We start from the raw sequence: 9,878 nt of genomic DNA, 5'->3' as shown, positions 1-9,878 counted from the left end.
TGCAGCATTTACAACCCAAGCTTCACACCCATATAAGAGTGTTGGTACTACTATACTTTCATACATTCCCTTCTTTGCCTCCATAGATAACATTTTTTGCCTCCACATATACCTCAATGCACCACTCACCTTTTTTCCTACATCAATTCTACGATTAACCTCATCCGTCATAAATCTATCTGCTGACACGTCAACTCCCAAATATCTGGAAACATTCACTTCTTCCATACTCCTCCCCAATTTGATATCCAATTTTTCTTTATCTAAATCATTTGATACCCTCATCACCTTAATCTTTTCTAGAATTATTGAGTATATATACGCCTGAAACGCTGGTAAGATGTGTATATACGGCTGAAACAGTCAAAGGGTTAAAGGTAAGATACAGAGCTGATTACTTATTATGACTCATGAAATCATATTAACACCCACGGCACGGGTGGCTTATACACTGTCCTCTTGTTTTATGACTCACTTGCCATGGGTTCTAACCCCATCTGTACCCTGGTCTGATTAATTATTTTAGGACAGCAACAAATAAAAGACAATGAATTATCAATAGTTTATTTTAAGTCAGGCATCTTGGTATAGTAAAATAAGCCTGGGACAGATATCCCTAGAAACATCAAATGGATTGTTACATAGGAAATTATAGGCCTCGGGTCAGGTCACTAATGAATAACAGCACAAATGCAGACACTCAAGTATGTTGATAAATTAGACACATATGCAACACTTGGGTATCTTTACTGAGGAAACGTTTTACTACACAGTGGCTTCATCAGTCCAGTACAAAGAAGAATGGTAAAGATCAGAAGGAGTTTGAGGTAATCAGTCCCTCAGCCTAGAGTCAACTCCAGGATGAGGGACTGATTACTTTAAACTCTTTCTGATCTTCACCATTCTTCTTTGTATTGGACTGATGAAGTCATTGCATGGTAAAACATTTCCACAATAAAGATACCCAAGTGTTGCATGTGTCTAATTTATCAACTTGTCGACTCTCTGAACCCTTTATCTACAGTCAACAACGTAGATAAACAGTTCACCCTGATTACAAAAAATTGTGCCCAAGTAAACTTCTGTATCTTACAAGGCTCCATCATCCTATTCGTTTCCTTCACTCCTAGTATAATAAAATTCTCTTTTTGGACCAATTCTTTCACATAGTTAAATCCATCACAACTACAGTATGTACTAGCAATATGGTAGTCAAATTCCTTAAAGGCACATATTCAATAAAAAATAGCTAATATACCTGCTTCAACTGAAGAAGGACTATTTTTTAATAAAATAAAATGTATCCTGTGAAATTTAAGTTTACATCTGTCAGTTATGAAACTGAAATATTGATAGATGAAAGTACAATACATTATACCTATGGTATTACTAATGTTATTTTTACACCAAAATTTAATGTGATTATTGAACTATTAGGTCCAAAAAACATTTCCAATAAAAAAGTTATAAAACATTTACCAAAATACCCATTTTAAATACATATCTTAAACCCAATAAGTTAAGGAAAAATTTTTCTTTTAAAATTTCAAGAAAAGTCCACTACAAATTTTGGTCAACAAAACATTCCACATATACATACCCTTAATCAATATCCATCATGCTAAGTCTATGATGCTACATTAGTAATGGTTATCATTTTAGCGCCATTTAGTTGTAATCAATCCTTCTCTATAGAAATGCGCTACACAAGGGTCACAAAAGATGCCACATATTTGATAACATACTGATAAAAACAGGCTATCATTATACAGCTAATTATACATATTGTGCCATTTTGTAAGACCATTTATGATGCTTCTAAGCTTTCTGAATATGATAATCAATAAGGATAAAAATTCTGGATATATATATATATATATATATATATATATATATATATATATATATATATATATATATATATATATATATATTATATATATATATATATATATATATATATATATATATATATATATATATATATATATATATATATATATATATATAATATATATATAATATATATATAATATATATATAATATATATATAATATATATATAAATATATATAAATATATATAAATATATATAAATATATTATAACCAGCTTATTACTCAATTCAATCACGTCAGGGATTTGAACACACTCACACAAGACAAGGAAAACTAAGCTGTCTTCAACCACACGATTAATAAAAGGTATTTTCAGATATCACTAAGCTCTGTAACATATTTTGTTCAACTTAACTATTGAGCAAGAATAACACCTAACAACTAAACTGGTTACCAATGCACTACTGGCTTACAATTCCACCCACTCCTCTCCTCTCTTTCACCCTCAACACATGTCCTTCCTCCTATCCTCTCTTTCACCCTCAACACATGTCCTTCCTCCTCTCCTCTCTTTCACCCTCAACACTTGTCCTTCCTCCTCTCCTCTCTTTCACCCTCAACACATGCCCTTCCTCCTCTCCTCTCTTTCACCCTCAACACATGTCCTTCCTCCTCTCCTCTCTTTCACCCTCAACACATGTCCTTCCTCCTCTCCTCTCTTTCACCCTCAACACATGTCCTTCCTCCTCTCTTCTCTTTCACCCTCAACACATGCCCTTTCTCCTCTCCTCTCTTTCACCCTCAACACATGCCCTTCCTCCTCTCCCCTCTTTCACCCTCAACACAAATCCTTCATCCTCTCCCCTCTTATACCCTTAGTACACACCCTTCCTCCTCTTCCCTCTTTCACCCTCAACACATGCCACTCCTCTCCTCCCCTCTTTTATCCTCAACACGTGGCACTCCTCTCCTCCCCTCTTTTGCCCTCAACATGCCCTTGAGTGCACCCACACATGAAAAAATAAAAAATATTACACTGGCGTTTTTACCTTGTGGCTAGTAGATATATCATGTATTGTGAAATGTTTGTTTTTTTCCTAGAAAATGCTTACAGCAGTTTCCCTGCAATGACACATGTCTGAGTATTTTAAACGTATTGTAAGCTCTACCAACCCATAGTTATATACATTAGTGATGAACTATGTAGCACTTGCAGTTACCTAAACCAAGGTCTAACTTATAAAATTCATACTCGAACCTGTTCGTATTCATCCAAGCTTTGGAGGGCATCTGGTCATTTCTCTCACTCCTTTGGTTTAAATATGCAGCTACAGGAACTTTCCCAGTTGACTCTGATATTTCTTTTACTGATAAACATTTAAATGGCTCATTTAGTGTGCCTTAGCTTTAAGGAATAAGTGGTTCTAATTATGATCTAAATGTAAATTTACATGATATATATAAAAAAAAAAGGAAATTCATTTTCCCTTAAAAATACAACCTTCAATATTTATTACTGTATATAAATCTATGGCTACCCCTTAAAATTGAGATCACTGTATTAATGTGATTATTATCTGAAATTTCAGAGAATTTTTTTTAACACTGGTAACCTAACTGTGAGAGTTACCATCTATGTTTAGCACTACGAAAGGCACATCTTAAAACATTCATATCACTGAAGTGCAATACAAGAGGGGATTCTCCACTTGAGCCTAAAAAAAAGGCCTCCAATATTGAAGATAACTACCATCTTATACTTAATCATAAAGCTCAGACCTTGTGTACATTAACACATCTACCCTGTGATGGGTTTTTGCAAAAACTACTCTATCAGTTAATGTTTTATAGGTTAAATGTTTGACTGTCACCTCTATATCTCAAGCACCAATTCAGTTTTAAGTGTAGACACCAAGTTAGTCATGGCTGGCAAAAACTGTTTCCCAGTAATTAAGAAATCATATTATGTTTAGACATCTTTTAAAAACTCTGTTCTCATTAATTTTTTAAAATATAAAAATTATTTTAATTTCAACAGTCAAATGATAAGCTAGATACAAAATCTGAAAATCACTCTACCCCTAATTGTTTAACTACAAGTCTGTAACAAGCTGGTTTTATCATGACTATTTCCTAAAAACTGACAATGACAGTTGTCATGCATGTGCACTATCAATTTTAAATAAAGCATTTCTCCAGCCTCACTTGTTCCTTATGTGATATAAAATCGCGATGTTAACATTTACCTGCAATACACTGTCAATTTGGTCTGCTTCTATATGCACATCTTTATCAAGTGATAGGTATTCCCTCCCATAAACAGGCTACAATATCACAATTCTAAGTTCAATAATATTACAATATTTCTAACAGTAAAAACCTAACTAAACCAAAATACTAATCCCTTTAGTTTCAAGGACCTGGTTAATAATGGGTATAATTTAAGTAATATTGAAACTGAATACTCCACTCAAGGTTACAGACTGATTTTAAAAGGAGTTAGACAACCAATGAGGCCGGTGAAAATGTAGCATTCGTATAATGCAATTTACAAGGCTCGTGATACAGTTCGTTGCACCACAGCAACATGTGACCAAACACCATAATTTGATAAATTTTAGACAGATCAATAATGTCCATTTATACTATAACACAAATTGTTACTAGCTTTAATACAAGCAAAATGCTTACAAAGAAGCAAGAGATAAATACAGTGAGACACATTCAGAGAAGGCATCAAGTTTATGCAAATGAACTGCATTACATCAATGCAGTCCATCATAAGGCAAGGAGTTCCTGAACACTGCAGGAGAGAGACAATATGAACCACTGGTATTATGAATAATCAACATATTTACATTATTATACAAGATGAACACCCACATCCACAAATGACAGTTCAATACAATTTTATCAGAAACATAAAATACATCAGGTTCTCAACTTACTAACGAGGGTGTTCTTCTTCTTTAATCAGCCAACAAGGTGTTCTTAAAGACAAAAATTACCAAGGATGGTCATGTCTCACAAGCATTCACAGCGCGTTGGCAGTTTAAAAATATTAATTGCTTGCCAGGCACCCCATGTGTAAGTGCCCCTTTGGGTACATTTAAGTTAAGGACCTACCTCCTTTATGGTTATGTTGAATGCATGCATGTATATGTATGTAAATGTGTTAAAAAAAGGAATATATATGTCTATTTTTTAAATATGATGGCCATCTCCCATACATATACATACACACACATATATATATACATACATACATACATACATACATACATATGCATACATACATACATATATACCAGTAAATATTTATATATGTATATATAACAGAAATTTGCAAGTGTTGTGAGAATTTCATATCAAAACACTCTGCAGAAATGAAGAGAACTGCTGGCAAAAATCTTCCTTGCTAGTTGAAAAAAAAAAAAGCTTTTACCAAAAATAATTCCCATTTTGTTGAAGGGTGTTTTCATATATATTATGATAGTCTTTTAACATGTTGAAACTAGTGGAGTGCTTGTTTTGTTGTTGTCGGGAATATCACATGCCTTCTAAAATATCTTTAAGAAAAATGAGCAATATATCACCAAAAAAATATAATTACTAAGTCTTTAATAGAGAATATGACTAAAACACACATTCTGAAGATGACAATGACAAAAGAATGTTTTACTAACATAAAGAAGAATGTGGGAAGTTTACTGTGGGTTCATTTAATATAATAAAAAAATATCGCATTACTGAGTTGACTGTGAAAGCAAAATTCATCAGTATGTAAGGAATTTTAACATCAAGGAAATACCCTGGATAACCCTCAAAGTTGAAAATGAAAACTGGTCAGCTAAATTTATGAAAACTGCTCAGCTAAATTTCTCAAGAGATGTTTTTAAACCAGCTCAATTAGATGACAGCTCAAGTGATTTTCCATTTTGTACATACTGTTTGCCAGAAAAAAAAAATGAAACTTCAGTATAAATTCTGCAACCTCACATGTATGGCATTGTGGGGATCAGAGGAAAACTTAAGACCAACAAACTAACTTTCATGGGGTAACTTTGAGGGAGACAGGATATAAAAGAACAAAAAAGCACAATACCGTGACTGAAACAACACATAAATAACCCGCACGTCGGAGAGAGGAGCTTACGATGACGTTTCAGTCCAACTCGGACTGAAACATTGCCGTAAGCTCCTCTCTCTTATGTGAGAGTTATTTGTGTATTGAGACACGATATAATTTTCTTGGGGGTAAATTTTAGGGAGACAGAATATAATTTACATAGATGAACCTTAGGTGAAAAAAATTTATATCCAGCAAAAAATTTATGTATTCTGCATATCCCATCTGGGAGGCTATTAATAAATCTGCATCATAGCAAAAGGATGATACTTCAAAGAAATACTTTCTGTAATGAGATTGATATTTATGAGCAGTGAATGATACTTTATGAGCAGTGAATGATACTTTATGAGCAGTGAATGACACTTGGAGAAGTGAATAACACTTTATGGAAAGGAATAATGATGGCATTGCATAACAGGTTTTCAGACAGCTGTGACAGTGATGCCAGCAGTGATGTTTATACAGCATGAATTTGAGAAAGATAGTAAATAAAACTTCAATAAAGATGAAAGGTGAGCAAAATAAGCAGAAGTCCATCCAGACCTTCCCAGGGATGTAACAAAGTGCACATAGTGACAACACAACATAGTAAACAATCTACTGGTATATTATACCAAAGAACAGTAAGAGATGCCACTGGTGTACCAGTATAAATATACAACACATGCCATGGTATGATGAAGACAGTAAAAGAAACCACTCTATCTATGTAACCTCAATGTTGATTTTTCACTATATGAATGATGGTGAAAGTGTTGAATGATGATGAAAGTTTTTTCTTTCTTTTTGGGTCACTCTCTCTAGGTGAGAAACGGCTGACGTGTTAAAAAAAAATACAAGAGAAATGAGGGAAACAAGTAATCTTATGAAACAGATTATCACTAGATTACATAAATATAAAAAGTGAGAAAAAGTAGATAAGATATAAATTATTAATACATACTATAAAGTTGTTTCCAGAATTGAGAAATATGAGTTATAAGAAGTGAAAACACTGAGGGGTAACTTTGTTGGCAGATGTGAGGAGAGGGAAGATAAAACATGATAATCCATGTTATAACACTTATATTGATCAGCACTTACTACATAACTACCCTCATTATAACAAAATTGTAAATGACTTCCTTAACAGATGCTTAAATTTCAGCACCACACCTACTAACAAGCTCTACATTTTTCTACATTGCAACTAAGAACTGAAATTATAGCTTGATAGTCACTGCTTTTTACTTTTGAAAGCTAGCACTCACATGAGTGATGTGCATTCCTCTCTCTCCAGATTTCTACATTAAGTGCAAGGCAATGAATGTGAGAAGAGACCATTCATACCACATTAACTGGGAGAATGACAGCAATTGTTGCCAATGTTAATAAGCTTATCACTGGAAGCCCACAGAAATACATAAAGCATCAACAGTGCATGCAACACTGGCAAATGTAATAATGTCCTTCAGGAACCTGAAGACCCCTTCAAAATCATATACTACACCACCTAAGTGAAGCCAATACAGGAGTAGGCAACACCAGCATGAAATCCACAAAATGTAATAAGCCTCATGAATGTAATAAGGCTCACGAATGCCAAGACATTTGCCATGAAATTAAGGATCTGAACTATGATGACAAATGTAAGTCTCAACATCAAAGAATGACAGAGCAGAACAGACATGGCCACAATATTAATGAACTCCAAGAAGCATCAAGAAGGTTCATAAAAATTCGTGTAATCAAAATGACACAATGGTAAACAACTTGCTGAACAGAGGTTCAAACTCATGGAAAATCAGTCCTAAAACTAGCAGGCCAGTGCAGTAGCATTTGTACCATGCCAACCTGTTAACCCTTTTAGGGTTTCGGACGTAATGGTATGGCTTACGCACCAGGGTTTTTGACGTACTAGTACGCCTAAATTCTAGCGCCCTCAAATCTAGCGAGAGAAAGCTGGTAGGCCTTTATATGAAAGAATGGGTCTATGTGGTCAGTGTGCACAGTATAAAAAAAATCCTGCAGCACACAGTGCGTAATGAGGAAAAAAAAAACTTTGACCATGTTTTTGGATTAAAACAACGACTTTGCACTGTATTTTCATATGGTATTTATTGCTGTATTCTAGTCTTCCTGGTCTCATTTTATAGAATGGAAGACATATTACAAAAATTGAGATGATTTTGACTGGTTTTACAATGAAAAGTACCTTGAAATTGAGCTCAAAGTAGCAGAAATGTTCAATTTTTACCAAAGTTCAAAAGTAAACAAATCATGCTATGCGTCCAATACACGTCAACTGGTGAGTCTAATAAACTTTCACAAGTGTGCTGATATTATTTATACCATTTCTACACTAATGCAGTAGTCTGCATAACAGTAAATCTTCTATTTTTTGTGAGAATAAAAATTCAAAGTGGAAAGCAAAAGAATGTAAGAGGGGCATGGGGACATGACTAATGAACAGAGGAAATGTTATTTTAGTGCCAGGAATGTCTTTCTTGTTTATTCTGGACCCTAATTGGAAATTGGCATCCTTTGAAATTTGTGTGAAATTGGAAAAAATTGCTAAATTCTGACCACGTTATTGGATAGTTGAAATCGGTAAATGGGTTGTTTCTTGTACTCATTCGATAGAAAAAATGGAGTTCTAGTGAAATAGTTATGATTTTTGTCGACTAGTACACTGCAATTGGCCGAAAATAGGGCTCAAATTGGGCAAAAACGCCGATGCGTAAACATGGTCGGGAAAGCTACCTTTGCGAGATCATAATTCTGCAAGTTTTCCATCAAATTTCATACTTTTGGTGTCTTTATGATCGTGAAAAGATTCCCTATCTTTTCATAAAAAAAAAAATTTTTTTTTTTTTTGAAAATTTGGTGACCCTGAGAACAAGTCTCGGAGAGGACCTGGCGACCCTGAAAGGGTTAAGATTCATTCAACCAGGTGCACTGGATGAATCTCACTAAACCAGAATTGTACAGAGGAGAGTTGACTAGCCAATTAGAGTTTTAGGACTAACTTGTCATGTGTTTGCACTCTGTTCAGCGAGTTCATAAAGAGAAACTGCTGAGAGAGGTCAGACCAAGATTAGGGAACACAGATGGAAGCTAAATACAAAAATAAGCAAAAGATATGTAAGGAATTTATTCAGCATGAGGGTGGTGAGCAAGTGGGCTGCCACAGGGAAGGAAACAGTAAAGACAAACTTAATACAGGCAGGCCCCATTTTACAGTACTTCACTTTATGGCATTTTGCTAATGCAACATTTTTCGATTATACCCATTCTTCATTAATTCAGACCTCCTACAATAAATATATTCACCGCTCACTATAAGCTAAGGATAAAAATACTTTAAGGTAAGCAATGTGCGTACTGTATATGCATTTTTTAGCCCTACCTCTATTGCTCACTGAATATATGATAGTGTAAACATGTTAATAGGCTTTTACATGCATTTGCAAGTGAAAAAAAGGCTATGTTTCACTTAAGAGCAATTTTTGCTTTACAACAGTAGCCCAGAACCTGAAATGCTGTATAAGTAAGGCCCGCCTGTGCAGTGGCCTGGCTTCAAATGTAAATATGAAAGAATTCATGGGATGGGGAAGGCATCACACCAACTGACTGTTTGTAGAGGCATTATCAAGAAGCAGTTTGAACTCCCCTAAGGTGAGTACACATTAATGAATGCTTTAACACTTTTTTTTTTTCAAAAATTGAATACCAAAGTATGAAGGGATATTATTGGCTAAAAGGGGAATTTGTTACCAAAGTGGAATGAAGGTTGCTTTCTCAAAAGATGATGGGCGTACTGATGGCAATCAAGAGAAATTTAATGATATGGTACTGGATGATGATTAATCAAGTACGTATACGGGTAGAGTGCCTATGAGAAATTGTTTACACATGCATGCGTGCGCA

Source organism: Cherax quadricarinatus, chromosome 43 (genome assembly GCF_038502225.1).
Source record: "Cherax quadricarinatus isolate ZL_2023a chromosome 43, ASM3850222v1, whole genome shotgun sequence".
NCBI classification, from domain to species: Eukaryota; Metazoa; Arthropoda; class Malacostraca; order Decapoda; family Parastacidae; genus Cherax; species Cherax quadricarinatus.
This window is presented reverse-complemented; position numbering follows the sequence as displayed.